The sequence below is a fragment of the Sinocyclocheilus rhinocerous genome, unplaced genomic scaffold, assembly GCF_001515625.1.
Source record: "Sinocyclocheilus rhinocerous isolate Xijiao unplaced genomic scaffold, SAMN03320098_v1.1 scaffold3059, whole genome shotgun sequence".
Taxonomy (NCBI): Eukaryota; Metazoa; Chordata; class Actinopteri; order Cypriniformes; family Cyprinidae; genus Sinocyclocheilus; species Sinocyclocheilus rhinocerous.
The window spans coordinates 355,336-372,963 of record NW_015632728.1 but is presented as its reverse complement, the minus strand read 5'-3'; the positions used below and the strand labels follow the sequence as shown (position 1 = coordinate 372,963).

The 17,628-nt window shown below is 34.7% G+C and overlaps 1 pseudogene; it reads left to right on the top strand.

The window, feature by feature from the left end:
* The window catches only part of LOC107742929 (low-density lipoprotein receptor-related protein 4-like), a 102,253-nt pseudogene that overhangs the window by 51,578 nt on the left and 33,047 nt on the right, over nucleotides 1-17,628 (top strand).

The following is a 17,628-nucleotide window of genomic DNA, read 5'->3' as shown; positions in this document are numbered from 1 at the left end:
GGCAACAACAATACTACAGCGTGAATAAAAGTTACGCCTTCTTTCTTTGCTTGAACATTTGGGCGGTGTTATGCAAATCTTCCCAGATCGTGACGTAGGTATGTGGGGGCGTGTTAGAACGAGCCGTTTTAGGTAGGTGTGGCTGACTCTTAACTTTTATAAAGAATATCTCTTTGGATTTGAGACTTTAGTCTTTGCAACTTTACAGATCTTCTTTATGCACCAAGAGCTTGTAACACTCCAAAGAGAAAGGAAAAAATGAAATTGCATCATATGACCCCTTTAAGACTGCTTTTGTGCTCCAGAGTCACATATTCTAGCGTTGTGAAAGCATACGATAAGGTTTGATGAGAAACAAACCAAAGTATCATCTATTATTTAGTGAAAATCTTGACCTTGGGGAGTTGCTCTGAATGGCTACAAGCAGCTGGTTGGTTACCAACATTCTTCAAATACTTAATATTTGTGCTCAACAGAAGAAAGAAACTCATACAGGTTTGGAACAACTTGAGGGTGAGTAAATGATGACAGAATTGTCATTTTTGGGTGAACTATAGAAGTAATTGTTCTGATCACCCTTAAGTGTTAGACTGGACTTGTAAATGAACAACAGCATGGTTTTTGTTGACCTTTAAGGAAAGAGAGGTCTAGAGAAATGTGGGTGGATGACATGACATGTCCATGATGTCATATACTAATAAAAATGGGTATTTGTTAAAAATGTATATCGTTCTGTTGTTCCTCTGACGAGATATTACAGCATACCATAGCTTTACTGGTGTATAAAGACCTCTACTTAAAATTTTTATCTAAACATCAAAATTGTCATATGGTGTGACTTACAGTTTAGGTAACAGAATTAGGCATTTTTAATGGACACAGAAAGTGTGTGTTGATGTCTGTGCATGATTTTAAAGCAAGTTCTGGCTAAATACATTTTGTCCGTAAAATGGGCGTCATATGGTGTGACATTACAATCTGTCTGTTCTAAAAGCGCATTAGAGTAATCAATTCTGAATTAAATAAAAGCTTATAGAACAGTTCCCAGATCCCTGAATGACTAAATTGGCTTCACTTCGGCAATGGTTATAGGTGGAATAAGACCACAGATTTGATCAAAAATGACTCCTACATTTCTTGCTTTGTTCACACAAATTATAGGATTAGTGTTATGAAAACATATATAGTTAAATATCCAATAGACTTCAATGCCAGCCAGCTAAATGAGTAAAATAAGCTACAGAGACGCTTGAGTCACACATCTAAATGTGTATGCCAGGGTCACGCCTGCCAATGATGGGTGAACTGGGAAAGTTTACTGACCATAATTATTTGTTACTGGCCATAAAACCTCATTTTGCATTTGTTATTAATATATAAATATGTTTGAATATGTGCCAGTCAGCGGCTGCTGTTTGGACTGAGTTGTACATTTTCTGGTTTCTTAACTCTTGTGCTGCGCTGAAAATCCTTATTTCAAGTCTAATTTGGTGTTCCTGATCAAAAATGACCGGTCTACAAAAAATAGCATGTAAATCTCTCATTATGCTGTATTATCACCAAATATTGGATAAATCTTTTTGTCAACTTGTTTTTTTCCAATTATAGCACTGGTTTTGTATTTCTTTTTGGAGCTGATTGTTTGTAGGGCTCATTGATTTGAGCTTATGCACTTTTTTGAGTGAAAAAAAAAAGCATTATTTGTGGAAATTTTTGTCGATGTTCATTCAAAAACTGAGGTGCATGACCTCCGATCACTGAGGCTTATAATCAGTCAGGTCCAAAAAGAAATACAAAAAGAAAACAAGTTGATAAAAAGATTGAATCCAAGATTTAGTAATAATATAGCATAACAAGACATTTATAAGCATTTGGCCAGTTATTTTTGATGGGGAGCACAGCAAGTCTAAACAGTGGGGAAAAAGTCCTTTTTTTTAGTCAATAAGTCTTAGTCCAATGCAATGACTAGCATTTTCAGAAAAAATAAAATCATTTCTGTGTCAGAATGACCGGAAAACAACACGAGGGTTAAATATTTTACTTTTTTTTTCTCCTTCACTTCAAACCCATTTTAGCACCGCTTACTAAAGGAGCACCATGTGGACCTTACTATTAATGTCTTGTGGAATATGTATATGGATATAGAACCCAAGCATTCGTTTCATTGCAGTCCTTACCGTTGTTACATTTTAATGCTGTAGAGGAACAGCATGTCTGTCTGTGAGGCAGAAAACAAGCAACGATAGTCTTTGCATCTGACCCATATTTCTCAGCGCTGCACTCTTGAGGCTCGTCTCTTGATGGGGGGTCTGTCTGCCATAAGCTTTCCATGAATTTTTCATTCCTTTCCACCACACTGCCTCATCTCTTGCATTCAGCATCTCTCATCCTTCAGCTTTTGTCTGCTCTTTTGGTTTATATTATCAGTTAATATATCAATATTGTGATAATTTACACTTCCTCTGTGAATTAGTGGCACACTCAAAAAAATAAATCGTTGGTATAACTTAATTCAAATGCGTGGAAATGTGCGTCATAATTATATTATGTTATCTCAACTTAATCAAGGCAAATAGAACCCAAAAGCAAAAATCATCTTCAACCAATGAGATTAAATCTTTTTCGTTTGAATTATCTTGTGGATTTAACTTATACACAGTTTAGTCTTGTTGAGCCAATTAATTTTAACCACTTAATTTAAACCAGAAATTTTCTCATTGAAATATTTTTGACTTTAAACCAAAATGTATTTTAATGTACAAATAAAATGCTCAATGTGAATGTCTCAAGTCTTTCTTTATTCCAGTGTCAAAAGTGAAACCCAAAAACAGCAATTACTGATCAGCGCTGACCTACAGTTTCAAAACTTTCTTAGAACAAGATAGTTCAAAAATACAGTATTTTCAGAATCAGTTTAAAGCAACTACAGTAGTAGTTTTAAAGTTTCTGCATGGTTGACAAATATTTTTAGTAAAACAAAGAAATAAACTAAAAACCAGAAAAAGAGGATTAACAATATTGCTATTGCATGCAATTAAATGAAATGTTCATCAACCACTTTTAACGTAAAATTTCCAATTACTGTTAAAGAGTAAAACACAAATTTGTGCTTAGTGTTGAGCTACAATCTCCATCAATATCTCTTTCCTTTGTGCTTTGAACTTCTCGATGCGGAGCTGCGCGCTGTGACTCCGTGTTGCTTCAAGCAGTGTTGCCAACTAATTTTCTTGGGAAGTTGCTAAAGGAAGGTCGATTTGTTGCTAAAAGTTGCTAAATGACGTTGTGATGTCATTGCGCGATGACATCACGTAATCACGAAGCAAAATTGTGTCACTGCATCAAATCTCAGCAAAAAATATATTTTGTATATGTTAATTTTTAATTTGTTAAAAACTGTTCGTAAAATAATATAAATGCATTATAAAATAATATGAAAATATAAATAACTGTATTTTTAAATACAACTGAATTATTGAACACTTACACATTTTTGAACAATTACAATTTAAGTTTTTTTTTATTTAACTAGTAAACTTGTAAGACTACACACTATGAACAATTATACTTTTAAGCAGTGTATTTGTAGTTAGTTTGAATGCTACACTCTAAGAAAAGTCTGTAAAAATAGTCTACTATGTTTATATGAAGGAATTTTCCTTATTGATTTTTCACAGGTTTTTTTTACCTGCATTTTAAATTGTGCATTGTATTTTGTGTTTTTTTGGGTTACAGAGTTACAGAGTTGCAATGGATAATGGATGACGGATAATGTCCTGGAAAATTACTAGTACCCTTTCCATTTTTCTTACAGTGTACTAACTGATCAACAATCACAGCTACTAACAAGGTGTATCACAATAGGTGTGTTCGTCTTGAAGCGGCGCTGCGCAGATCGATCAGTGTTTGACATCAAAGCACCAGCACGAGAACAATTGGAAAGCATGCAGAACCGTTGAATTATTGTTGAACAATTGCAAATAGCAGTTAACTTAATTCACGTGATGTGTGCACTGCTAGGCATCTTTGGTTTCCTCTTTTTGTGTAATTTAGATGGAAAATGTGTGCCTTTTTATCGCTTGAAACACTTATAAAAAGTTGCTAAAAGTTGCCAAATAATAATAAAAAAAAAAGCTACATTTGTTGCTAGGTGCTTTTGGAAGAAAAAGTTGCTAGGGTAATCTGAAAAGTTGCTAAATCTAGCAACAAAATTGCTAAATTGGCAACACTGGTCACGTGGAATTCCTGTCTTCAGCGCATGCGCAAAATAAGTTGTTGACTCAACTCAATTCATATTTGTAGTTTCAGCAGAAATTAATAGAGCTCTTTTAATTTCCCCTGGATTTAGTTTAGACTGATTTGAAATAACTGTGTACATACCTTCAACTGATTTGTTTTATTTGTTTCAACATACTCTATTTATTTTAATCAAACAACACCCAGATTTCATTTTTTTGAGTGCATGCACTAAAAATAGCCCAACGACTGCTGCGTTTCCTGTGTATTTTGATAAATTTTTTTAGCATTTTTGTGCAAGTGAGATATTTTTATATCCCGTTTTTATATGCATTTTACTACAAAGGAGCCATCAAAACAGAGGTATCAGAAAAATAGTTTTTTTTGCTTTTCCAGTGTGCTTTGCAGTTTGAGATGTTTTGTGCATATGGCGGGTAAAAGAGCGGCGGTGCAGAAATACACCGGTGTGTGTGTGTGTGTCTGGCGTGGTGGGTGGTGTAAATACAAGCAGCATCACATTTAATGCTGCTGTTCTGGAGTCCCGTACCGGTGTCAATAAAATGCTATGAGCGCTACCAGTGCACTGGATTGTGCTTTCTGTAGCACTGCAAGGCTAATGTATAGGTAATATATTCTTGAACTCTCAAACCTTTAAGGAATAGTTCACCCAAAAAAATAAAAAATTGATGAATGTACTCTACCCTCAGGCCATCCAAGATGTAGATGAGTTTGTTTCTTCATCAGATTTGGAGAAATGTAGCATTGCATCAGTGTCTCAGCAGTGGAAGCTCTGCAGTGAATGGGTGCCGTCAGAATGAGAGTCCAAACAGCTGATAAAAACATCACAATAATCCACAAGTAATCCACACCACTCCAGTCCATCAGTTAACGTCTTGTGAAGAGAAAAGCTGCGTGTTTGTAAGAAACAAACAAATCTATCTTTAAGATATGTTATCCTTAAACTGGCCATTTCTGGCCAAAATGCATGTAGAATACAATATTATGGATTTATTGACTCATATTTTAGTCGGAAACAACGGTTTGAAGTCATAAACGTCTTAATGATGGATTCATTTCTTGCGAACAGCTTTTTTCAACTGTAACAAGACTTTATTGAAGCACTGGAGTAGTGTGGATTATTGTGATGTTGAAGGTAGTCATCTACTGTACATCTTGGATGAAAACAGTTCATATGTTTAATCTGTGTTAACCCATTAATGACATTTATGACATCTTGCATGATTTTGTTTTTTCAGCTCCGCGAGAATGCGAGGAGGATGAGTTTCATTGTCAAAATGGATACTGTATCCGGAGCCTGTGGTACTGTGATGGAGACAATGACTGTGGAGATAACAGTGACGAGCAGTGCGGTGAGATCATTTTTATACACACACATACTGTATATATGAGCAATATCACTCGAGTACGAGAGCGATACCGCCGACTTTTACATTAACTGTTCCCTCCTGGTGGAATGACCTGCCCAGCTCAATCCCAGCAGCTGAGTCCTTAACCATCTTCAAGAATCTGCTAAAAACACAACTCTTCCATCTTTATTTGACCCTCTAACTCTAGCACTCTCTATTCTAATTCTATTCTTTAAAAAAAACAAAAAAACGTATCCCTTTTAGACTTCCACCTTGTGACCCTGGACCACAAAACCAATCATAAGTCGCAGGGGTATATTTGTAGCAATAGCCAAAAATACACTGTATGGGTCAAAATTATCGATTTTTCTTTTATGCCAAAAATCATTAGGATATTAAGTAAAGATCATGTTCCATGAATATATTTTGTAAATTTCCTACCGTAAATATATCAAAACTTAATTTTTGATTAGTAATATGCATTGCTAAGAACTTGATTTGGACAACTTTAAAGATGATTTTCTCAATATTTAGATTTTTTTGCACCCTCAGATTCCAGATTTTCAAATAGTTGTATCTCAGCCAGATATTGTCCTATCATAACAAACCATACATCAATGGAAAGCTTATTTATTGTATAAATCTGTATAAAGATGTATAAATCTCAATTTTAAAAAATTGACCCTTATGAATGGTTTTGTGGTCCAGGGTCACACATATATACACATACACACACACACATTATTTTATGTTCTAAAGGTGTGGAAACCTGGTCTCGGCACGTCTTACATGTTAGAGGTGTTGCGCTCTAACCAATCACACCAAACAGGTCGTCCTTGATTGTAATTGGGATCATCTGGTGTCTGTCATGTACCTGCCAGAGCAGGGAGCAGCAGTATAGAGCAAAACAGAAAGACGAGAACAGAACAGTCACACATACCATTGCAAAACGTTTGACAAATAATGTCCTGAATCCCTTTGTGAAAAAAAGGGTGCTTAATTTTATTAAATGTGCAATTGTAGTGAACTTCAATATTTAAAAAGTATAGGTAAGATAAAAAATCACTTTTAAAAAGTCAGTCAAATTAAAACTTTTAAAAGTTTTATTTTTTTAAAGTCTTAATCTTTAGTCGTACTTTAAAGAAGTACACTTATTTTGATGTGTTGACTAAAATAATGCACATGTAAAGTACTTCATTATAAAGTACTTGATTATTCAATACTATATTTAAAGTTAAGATATTTTAAATGTATCAAGTTGCAACATCATCATTATATTTGACCATAAATGTTGGTCAGTACATTCAGCAGTAATTTACCATATTTCACAGACAGCAGAAGTAATTATGAAATTACATATGAAGATGTACTTACTTAAATGGGAAACACTTTAAAGTTCAGTTAATTACATTTAATATGCATTTAATCTATAATACATTTTCATTGAATTGCATTTAACATCCAATTAAGTGTCTGGAAACATTACATGCTTGCTTAAAGTTGTATCTTGCAGTTATATCTAAATAATTGTTTTGCACATAAGTGAAATACAATCATGAATGCAGAGGGTGTCTTAGGTCATTTGATGCCCTAGTCAAGAACAGACATGATGTCTTATACACTACAGTTCAAAAAGTTCTGAATAACTATGGGATATTTGTGTGGCACTTACCAAGATTACATAATATTTATTAAAAGTTACATTTATTATGTTACAAATACTGATTTTGATTTTAATTAAATGCAGTATTTTCAAACTGTTTGTTAAAGATTCCTGCACTTGCAGCAATGACAGCTGTGCAGACCTTATGGTTTCTAGCCATCAGTTTATTAAAATATTCAGAAGTTTACAAAGCAAGGTTATCTAATCAGTTCTTCAAGGTCTGCACCTGCCTTTTTTTTCAATTGGGGGTGGGATTGGGATTTATTTGTTCATTTTTAATTTCTGTCAAGTTTGACCGAAAGTTTCTGCCAAACAACCTTCATAAATAGATTTTTTCACACTGCAAGAATCTCAATGCCCTTTTGTGCTTGTATGTGTGTCCAGATAAGAGGAAGTGCTCTGATAAAGAGTTCCGTTGCACTGATGGAAGCTGCATCGCAGAACACTGGTACTGTGATGGAGACACCGACTGCAAAGATGGAACTGATGAAGAGAATTGCCGTAAGTTGATTCTGAGTTCGAGTGCACCTATTTGTCAGATGAACATCCCTGCTTCTATCAATGCATCCATTGATCCATGCATCCATCATCCATCCATCATGCATCCATCATGCATTATGTATCATGTATCCATCCATCCTTGCATCCATTAATCATGCATCCATGTTTCAATCTATCCGTCTATGCAGCCATCATCCATCCATAATTTCTGTCAAGTTTGACCGAAAGTTTCTGCCAAACAACCTTCATAAATAGATTTTTTCACACTGCAAGAATCTCAATGCCCTTTTGTGCTTGTATGTGTGTCCAGATAAGAGGAAGTGCTCTGATAAAGAGTTCCGTTGCACTGATGGAAGCTGCATCGCAGAACACTGGTACTGTGATGGAGACACCGACTGCAAAGATGGAACTGATGAAGAGAATTGCCGTAAGTTGATTTTGAGTTCGAGTGCACCTATTTGTCAGATGAACATCCCTGCTTCTATCAATGCATCCATTGATCCATCATCCATCCATCATGCATCCATCATGCATTATGTATCATGTATCCATCCATCCTTGCATCCATTAATCATGCATCCATGTTTCAATCTATCCGTCTATGCAGCCATCATCCATCCATCCAAGCACCCATCCATTGTGTATCCATCATATATCCTTCCATCCATCCATCCTTGCATCCATTGATCATGTATCCATGTTTCCTTCTATCATCCATGCATCCATGTTTCCTTCTATCATCCATGCATCCATCATTCATCCATCCATCCATCATCCATCCTTGTATCCATTAAATATGCATCCATGTTTCCATCTATCCGTCTATGTATCCATCCATCCCTCCATCCATCCATACGTGATGCATCCATCCATCCTTACATCCATTAATCATTCATACATTTCAATCTATCCGTCTTTGCAGCCATCATCCATCCATCCAAGCACCCATCCATTATGCATCCATCATATATCCTTCCATCCATCCATCCTTGCATCCATTGATCATGTATCCATTTTTCCTTCTATCATCCATGCATCCATCATTCATTCATCCATCCATCCAACCCCATCCATCCATCCATCCATCCTTGTATCCATTAAATATGCATCCATTTTTGCATCCATCCATCTATCCATCCATCCATCCTTGCATCCATTAATCATGCATCCATGTTTCAATCTATCCGTCTATGTATGCAGTCATCATCCAAGCAACCATCCATCCATCCATCCATCCAAGCACCCATCCATTGTGCATCCATCATATATCCTTCCATCATCCATCCTTGCATCCGTTGATCATGTATCCATGTTTCCTTCTGTCATCCATGCATCCATCATTCATCCATCCATCCATCCATCCATCCTTGTATCCATTAAATATGCATCCATGTTTCCATCTATTTTGCATCCATCCATCCTTGCATCCATCCGTCCATCCATCCTTGCATCCATCCGTCCATGCATCCATGCATCCATCCATTGCTTGCCTGTAAACAGAATCTACAGAACAAAACACACATGGTGGGAACATGAAATTTGGGCCGAAGGTTCAGAACATTGACCGCTACACATGGAATCAAAGTCATGCAAATTGTCATATTGGTGAAGCTAAAGAGAAAATGTATGTTTTAGTCATATTTCTTCAATTATTTTAGATTTTTCTGAATAATTTCTGCTCATTCTAGGCCATCCAAAGCTGTGCATGTATAGTGTCTCCAAGAGCTGCTTGACAGAAAAAGAAATATATATATATTTGTAAGCTTATTTTGTAGATAGCAGATGCCTGCCAAAATATGTTTAGACACGGATGCAAAAAGATTTCACAAAACCATAGACTGCTACATTGCAGTGGAAAACAGTTCACCAGAGTTTGGTTTAAAAAAAGAATCTCCTAATTTAAGGTGATCACAAGAAATTCGCCACCATTGAACAACATCTGTATACACAGGGACTATTCTGCAAAATTGTGGTCAATTTCTCCACTTTTTTCATATGCTTGGATCCCAGTGATTGCTTCTTGTGACTTTAATTTATTTCTGTTATATTTGTTTTTGTTTGTTTTATTTATTGCAAATAGCTGTTGAGAGGGATTTGTTGGACTGTTTGCGGGTGCATGTGTGTGGGAGTGTAAATCACGTTACATAATTTCTCTCTCCAGCATCTGACGTGATGACAGCCACATGCAGTGTTGAGGAGTTTCAGTGTGCATATGGCCGCTGCATTCTGGACATCTACCACTGTGATGGAGATGATGACTGCGGGGACTGGTCTGATGAGTCGGACTGTTGTAAGGAACATTCGCTCTGTCTCACTCTCTTCTAATTTTTTTTTTCTTTTTTGGTTTGGAAATGCCTCTTTTCTTTCTCTGCTTACAATCATTATAATTAATTCTCACCTTTCCTTGTAAAAAAAGCACACTTTAGCATACTTATAATAGAAATAATATACTTTGAAATTAAATCCAAATGTATTATAATTTCAATTTATATTACCAATTAAGTTTAGTATTTTGAGCCACTTAAGTAGGTTTTAAGTACATCTTTATGTAATTTCATAATTCTATTGTCTCTGAAATATTGATAAAGTTTACTAACGAATGTACGGACAAGCACTTATGATAAACTAAGCTATATTTTAATGTCATTTTTGTTGAAATTTAAAAATGAAATATATTATTTTTAAGGCCTGGTTTCACAGACAGGGCTTAGACTAAACCAGGATTAGGCCGTAGTTCAATTAGGACTTAAGTAATTTTTTATAAACATGCCTTACAAAAAAACATTACTGGTCATCTTGAGACGAAACAAAGGCGGTGACATGTTTTAAGATCAGTCAGTTCAAGTTTCTTTTAGTTGAAACAGTCCAGACATACATTTTAGTCTGGGACTAGGCTTAAGCCTTGTCTGTGAAACCAGGGGTAAATGTGATATCAAACAAAACACTACAGTTAAAATTATAATTTAGTACTTTACATATGCTTTACAATGTTAGTCAACACATCAAAATAAGTGTACTTTAAAGCATGAAAAGATTATTAAAACAATGATTTATAATGTACTTTAAAGTAAAACATTTACTTTGACATTATTACAAAGTGCCCTTTTAAGTGTACTTAAGTGTGTTAGGAATGAAAGTGTCTGTCTTTAAGTACACTTAAAAAAAGTGGCCTTTTATTTCATTAATATTATCTTTTAGATATACTGTACATTTAATATTTGATGTATACTACAAGTGCACACTTTTAATACAATTAAGTGCGCTTGTTTTAGTATTTCATTTAAAATATTTTTTTTGGCATAAAATGGTTCTCCTTACTGTAAATCTGTGGATTTTTTTTTTTTTTTTATTTGCTTGTTGGATTTTTCTTTGTATTAAAATGATTAAATGATTATAATTTTACCAGTAGTGTCTTGTTCAATATTACATATAAAGTTAACATTTTAAATCCATTAAATTGCAACTTCATTACAAATGTGTACTTTGTGCAATTACATATACAAAAGTCCTGCTTTAGTTGGTCAAAAGGCACTCTAAAGTTCATCTAACTGTATTTATTGTAGATTTAAACTATAATACATTTGCATTTAATTGAAATTAAGATGCAATTTAGTGTCTGAAAACATTTAATTCAATTCACACTTAACTGTATTCAGTGTATAAAATAGTCTATTTCCATAAAAGTGCTCTTTTTAAAAGTATGCTAAAGTATACTACTTTTCGCAAGGGTTATTCAAGAAGATTTTCTAATACAGATGAGTTTCATGTGTGTGTGTGTATGTCTGATTTGGTGTGTGTGTGTGTGTGTGTGTGAACGCAGCCTCCCAACAGCCCTGCCGTTCTGCAGAGTTCATGTGCAGCAGTGGCATGTGTATCAATGCAGGCTGGAGGTGTGACGGAGAATACGACTGCGACGACCAATCAGATGAAAAGAACTGCAGTGAGTAGCTGTTTTATTGTAGTATTTGTGTGTGCGAGTGGATTTCACATCTGTCACATGCCTCTTTCTCACCGTCAGGTACGTCGATGTCCATGGCTGATCAGTTTCGCTGTATGTCTGGTCGATGTGTGCGGTTTTTAAGCTTCAAGCCGTCACTTTCCAGCTGAGTCCATAATTCATAATAACGCTTCCTCCAGTGAAAAATTAATCTGGTCCGAATAAGGAAAGAAACATTCACAGATCAAGCACCGATTACAAGCAAAAACAGTTCTAAAGAAATATGTGGGTGGGGGCATATTTTGATATGAGAGACAATAAGAGATGGACGTTTTCACTTTTTATTTTAACCAGAAGCAATGTTCAAAATTTGAAGTTAAAACGTCTTAATGATGGATTTGTTTCATTTTGCTTCACAAGACGTCAACTGATGGACTGGAGTGGTGTGTTCTGGTCAGACGTGACACTGGACCGTATCATGAGAGCCAGTCTGAACGGTAGTAATGTGGAGGAGGTCGTGTCCACGGGACTTGAGAGTCCAGGTACGCAGTCGTTTTCACTGTATGTTCCTCATATTCACTGATTTATGACTCGTGCTTGTTTTCCCAATTAGCTGAATAAAAAAGCAAGATGCAACAAAAATGGAAAGACACTTATAGTCAACAAGGCATAGACACGGTGTAAATAAGAGAGTGTAGACAGCTGCATTGATTATAACAGGAGTGCAGACTCGTACTAAACTGCAGCTACGTGAAACAGTCTAAAGTAGTTAGTGACAATTTCAGTGATGGATAATGGAAGCGTTCCAGGATCATTATGTTGCTCGCTTTAAGTAGAATTTGTTCAAAGTTTGAATAACAGTTTTGTTGTTTATGCTGCTTAGTTAAAGGCATAGTTCACTCAAAAATGAAAATTCATCATTTGCTCACCCTCAGGTTGTTCAAAACCTATATGAATTTCTTTCTTCTGCTGAATTATTTTGAAGAATGTTTTGGACAAACAGTTGCTAGTTCCCATTGACTTCCACAGTATTTTTTTTCCATACTATGGAAGTCAATGTCTACCAGCAGCTGTCTTCATTTGTTTTAAGCAGAAGAAAGAAATTTATACTGGATTCGAATAAGCTGAGCGTGAGCAAATGATGACAGAATTGAGTGAGCTATGCCTTTAATCATTGAGTTTGACAGTTTAGGTTTTTGATTTACAGACGTATAAAACAGCAATAAAGTCATCCAGGAACAGTTCTTGGTTTATTTTTAATGCTTTTGTAGCTTAGATAAAGAAAATGGCATGCAATTACCCAACACAAAACAAGACTTTTACAAAAACTCAACAACAACAAAAATGTCAAATGAAATAATGAAAAATCATGTTTTTGTCATCCCATTTGACAGCCCTAATGCACTGTGTAAAAAGTCAAGGGGTGCTGTGTGTACATTAATGAGGAAAAAAAATTTACTTAAATTATTTTAGCAAATGGCTGCAATATAACAAAGAGTGAAAAATTTAAGGGGGTCTGAATACTTTCCGTACCCACTGTATATGTAGTGTGTGTGTGTATATATATATATGTACTGTATGTGTGTATATATATATATATATATATATGTGTATGTGTGTGTGTGTGTGTGTGTATGTATGTATGCATGTATATGTCTAACACATATATTTTACAGAGTGACTTTTCACTAAATGATAGATAAAGTATGTCAAATGTTAATTTCATGCTTTGGCAAGGAAACAAGGAATAAATAATACATAACATGTGTAGTAGCAATAGTAGTTTGTTTTAAAGCAGCAATAATAGTTTTTTCCCCATATTATTATTCTTAGGTGGTCTGGCCATAGACTGGATTCATAATAAGCTCTACTGGACTGACTCGGGAACGTCTCGTATTGAAGTGGCCAATCTGGACGGCACACAGCGTAAAGTGCTTTTATGGCAGAGGATGGAGAAACCCCGTGCCATCGCTCTGCACCCCATGGAAGGGTAAATATTCTGACTGTTGTTTTACTTAAATTATACTATAATTTGCAAATAATGCTGTTTTTCAGATGGGTATTCAGCCCAATAATTGCACAATAAATTCTCAATACTGATTTTGGACTGGGTTGGAAGTCTTGCGTTCTATGAGTTACAGTATTTTCATAGTACCCCTTGAGAAAAATAAGTGTGATTTATTGTATTGAATGTGCATTTGTAGTGCACTTTAAATATTAAAAGTATATTTGGTTACACTTTATTTTAAGGTGTCTTTGTTACAGTGTAATTATACATTTAAGCACTGTTATTAATTAACTACATGTATTTACTATATGGTTAGGATTAGGATTTGGCTTAGTGTTACTTGCATGTAATTATGCATAATTTATTGATATTATAATAGTAAGTACATGTAACATGTGTAACAAGAACACCTTAAAATAAAGTGTTACTGTATATTTTTATAAACTGTGCTTGAAGATAATTTCATATGAATAAAAGACCACTTAAGTGACTTAAAGACACTTTCTTAACACACAAGTACACTTTTAAAAAGTGACCTTTGTAATAATGTCACCTGAAAAGTTTTACTTTAAAGTACATTTTAAATATTTTTTTAATAATCTTTTGTTGTGCTTTAAAGAAGTACACTTATTTTGATTTTAAATGACATACTAAAGCACATGTAAAGCACTTGATTATCATTTCAGCTGTAGTGTGTCATTCAGTATTACATTACAAATATTTTAAATGTACTAAAGTGCAACTTCATAATTACAAATGTCTAGTTCTAAACATATATTTAAACACATGACATTTTATCATAAATGCTTGTCAGTACATTCAGCAGTACTTTAACCATATTTCAAAGACAAATAGAAGTAATTATGAAATCACATATTTTGATGTACTTAAGTCCTACTTAAGTGGGTCCAGAAATCACTCTTAAATTCAGCTAACTGCATTTAATATAAAACTATAATACATTTTTATTTAATCGCAGTTAGCATGCAGTTACTGTAAGCGGCCAAAAGCATTACATTCAGTATATTTTGTAAAGTATATGATTTCCATAATAAGTCCTTTTTAAAAGTACTCTAAAGTGTACCTCTTTTTCAAAACCGACATCAGACTCTTTCCTCATTTTTGAACCCTTTTAATTTATGTGCATGCAAATTCTGTACATTTATTATTTTAAGAACTGAAAATTGTGACTGGAACCTCTTTGTTCTTTTGCATTGGGAAAATCCCCTCTTGTGACCAGTTGTTGTTGTTGTTGTTCTGTAATAAGCAATGGTAAGCTGAGCATGAAACCATTCTGGTGACTTCTGGCTAAACTTCATAACTCAATTTGCTTCTAATCACAAAGGCTGGGCAAAAAATTCATCCAGGGATTGTCACAAGGCTTGTTGCAGCCGACGCTCATCATGGCTCTTTGTCATAGAGAACAAAGGGGTTTATGAAATCTGGCTTGAATTCCCTCTCCAACAAGATTTAGCCCTTGTTTTCGACCGTCTGTGTGTCCACTGATTCTTACACACAGATGCATGCAGATCTTGCTGTATGTGAGAAATAATAAGCCTTGGAAAAAAGCCTCATCCATTTTACTGATGGATAAAATGCATGGCGTTGTTCTTCAAAAGCACTTATTTTATTAACTTAAATGAAGACTGGTAAAATCCTGAGGACCATAATTCCTGTCAAGAGAAAGATGTGTATCCAATGTTATGTTGTTATCAAAAAGAACATTAATTGTTTGCTTTGTTGTATCCATGGCTGCATAATATTATAAAACAGGATTTCTAATTGCTTATGATCTGTCTTTAGGAAGATTTACTGGACCGACTGGGGAAATATGCCATGCATTGAATATGCCAACATGGACGGCTCTAATCGCAAAATAATTGCGGATACGCACCTCTTCTGGCCAAATGGACTTACCATTGACTACGCCAGTCACCGTATGTACTGGGTGGACGCCAAACACCACGTCATTGAAAGAGCTGACCTGGATGGGAAGAACAGAAAGGCTGTCATCAGCCAAGGTAAAAAAATTAATTAATTAAAGGGGTCATATGATGCTACATGCACTTTTACAAGTTGTTTGAACAGAAATGTGTGTAGGCAGTGTGTACACAACCACCTTAAAATGATAAAAATCCACCCAGTGTTTTTTTTTTAATCTGCTCATATCTATTCCCCTTTCTTAAATCGAGCCGATCTCAGATGCCTGTCTGTGTGACGTCACAAAAACAGGCCCCTCCCCACGATAGTTACGATACGATAGTGATTGACAGTTGCGTTTCAGCACAGACTGGACTGGCGTCTTACCTTAGCTCCGCCCCTGAGTGAGCTGTCATCAGTCTGCCATTGTTTCACCGCCAGGGTTTTTGACAGGGTAAAAAAGCTGTTTTTTACACTACCATTGAGAATTTTTTACCAAACTGTGTTAAAGACTTTTCATTAAGACCCTAAAGAATCATATCAACGTGTGGAAAATGGGCATCCTATGACCCCTTTAATTGAAATATGTCTCTTATGCTCGCAAAGGCTGCATTTATTTGATCAAAAATAAAATATTGTAAAATGTTATTAGAATTTAAAATAACTGTTTTCTATATGAATCTACGTTAAAATGTAATTTATTTCTGTGATCAAAGCTGTATTTTCAGCATCATTACTCCAGTCTTCAGTCACATGATCTTCAGAAATCATTCTAATATGCTGATTTGCTGCTCAAGAAACATTTCTGATTATTATCAATGTTGAAAACAGTTGTGCTGCTTTATATTTTAGCAGGTCCCGGACACGACTGAGCCTGCAGTCCTGCTGGGTGAGTGTTTGGTTTATATATATATATACTTTTAATATATAATTGTATTCTATATCATTTGCTGTGTGTGTGTGTGTGCGCGTGTGTGTGTATATATATATATATATATATATATATATATATATATATATAATAACTAGGTATGTTTGATTTTACAAAAATCAGCAAATTTATGTGATTAATGTGATAAAATGAAATTTTTAAAATGCAGATAAACTAACATTTTGTAGTAATTATTTCAGGAAACGGGGTTTACAACATCTAAATTCATCTTATGGACGAATTATTTAAAATTTTTAATTATTTTAAAACATTGCACATTAAATTTATTATCAATTCAGTTTTTCAACAGCTGCACAGATTTGCAAAGGTAGATTAGGTTGGTCTGATTTTATTTCCTGTAGCATTCTGTAGTATTTTAGTAAGGAGTGTCTGATGAATAAATTTAGCTTTCTGTCTGATGTGTGATGGAGTGCAACCAGCGGTCTCTCTAAATGGCACACTAGAAAGAAAGCCTAAGCCTCGGGGTCTGCAGGAACAAAATACCTGTGCACCTGGGAAAGGTGGGGGAATATTTAGACCTGAAAACAGAGCTCTAAAATAAAAATCCAGCGATTTTCAGCATCATTACTCCACAGTCTTCAGTCACATGATCTTCAGAAATCATTCTAATATGCTGATTTGCTGCTCAAGAAACATTTCTGATTATTATCAATGTTGAAAACAGTTGTGCTGCTTTATATTTTATGGAAACCATGTTATTTTTCAGGATTCTTTGATCAATAAAGTTCCAAAGAACAGCATTTATTTGAAATATAAATATTTTGTAACATTATGAATGGATTTACTGTAACTTTTGATCAATGTGTCCTTACTGAATAAAAGTTTTATTTTTTTTAATCCAAACTTTTGAATGGTAATGTATCATGGTTTCCGTAAAAAATATTACTCGTCAAAAACATAACAAAACATAATACATAAACATAATAAGAAATGTTTCTTGAGCAGCAAATCAGCATATTAGAATGATTTCTGAAGATCATGTGACACTGAAGACTGAAGTAATGATGCTAAAAATTCAGCTTTGATCACAGACATAAATTATATTTT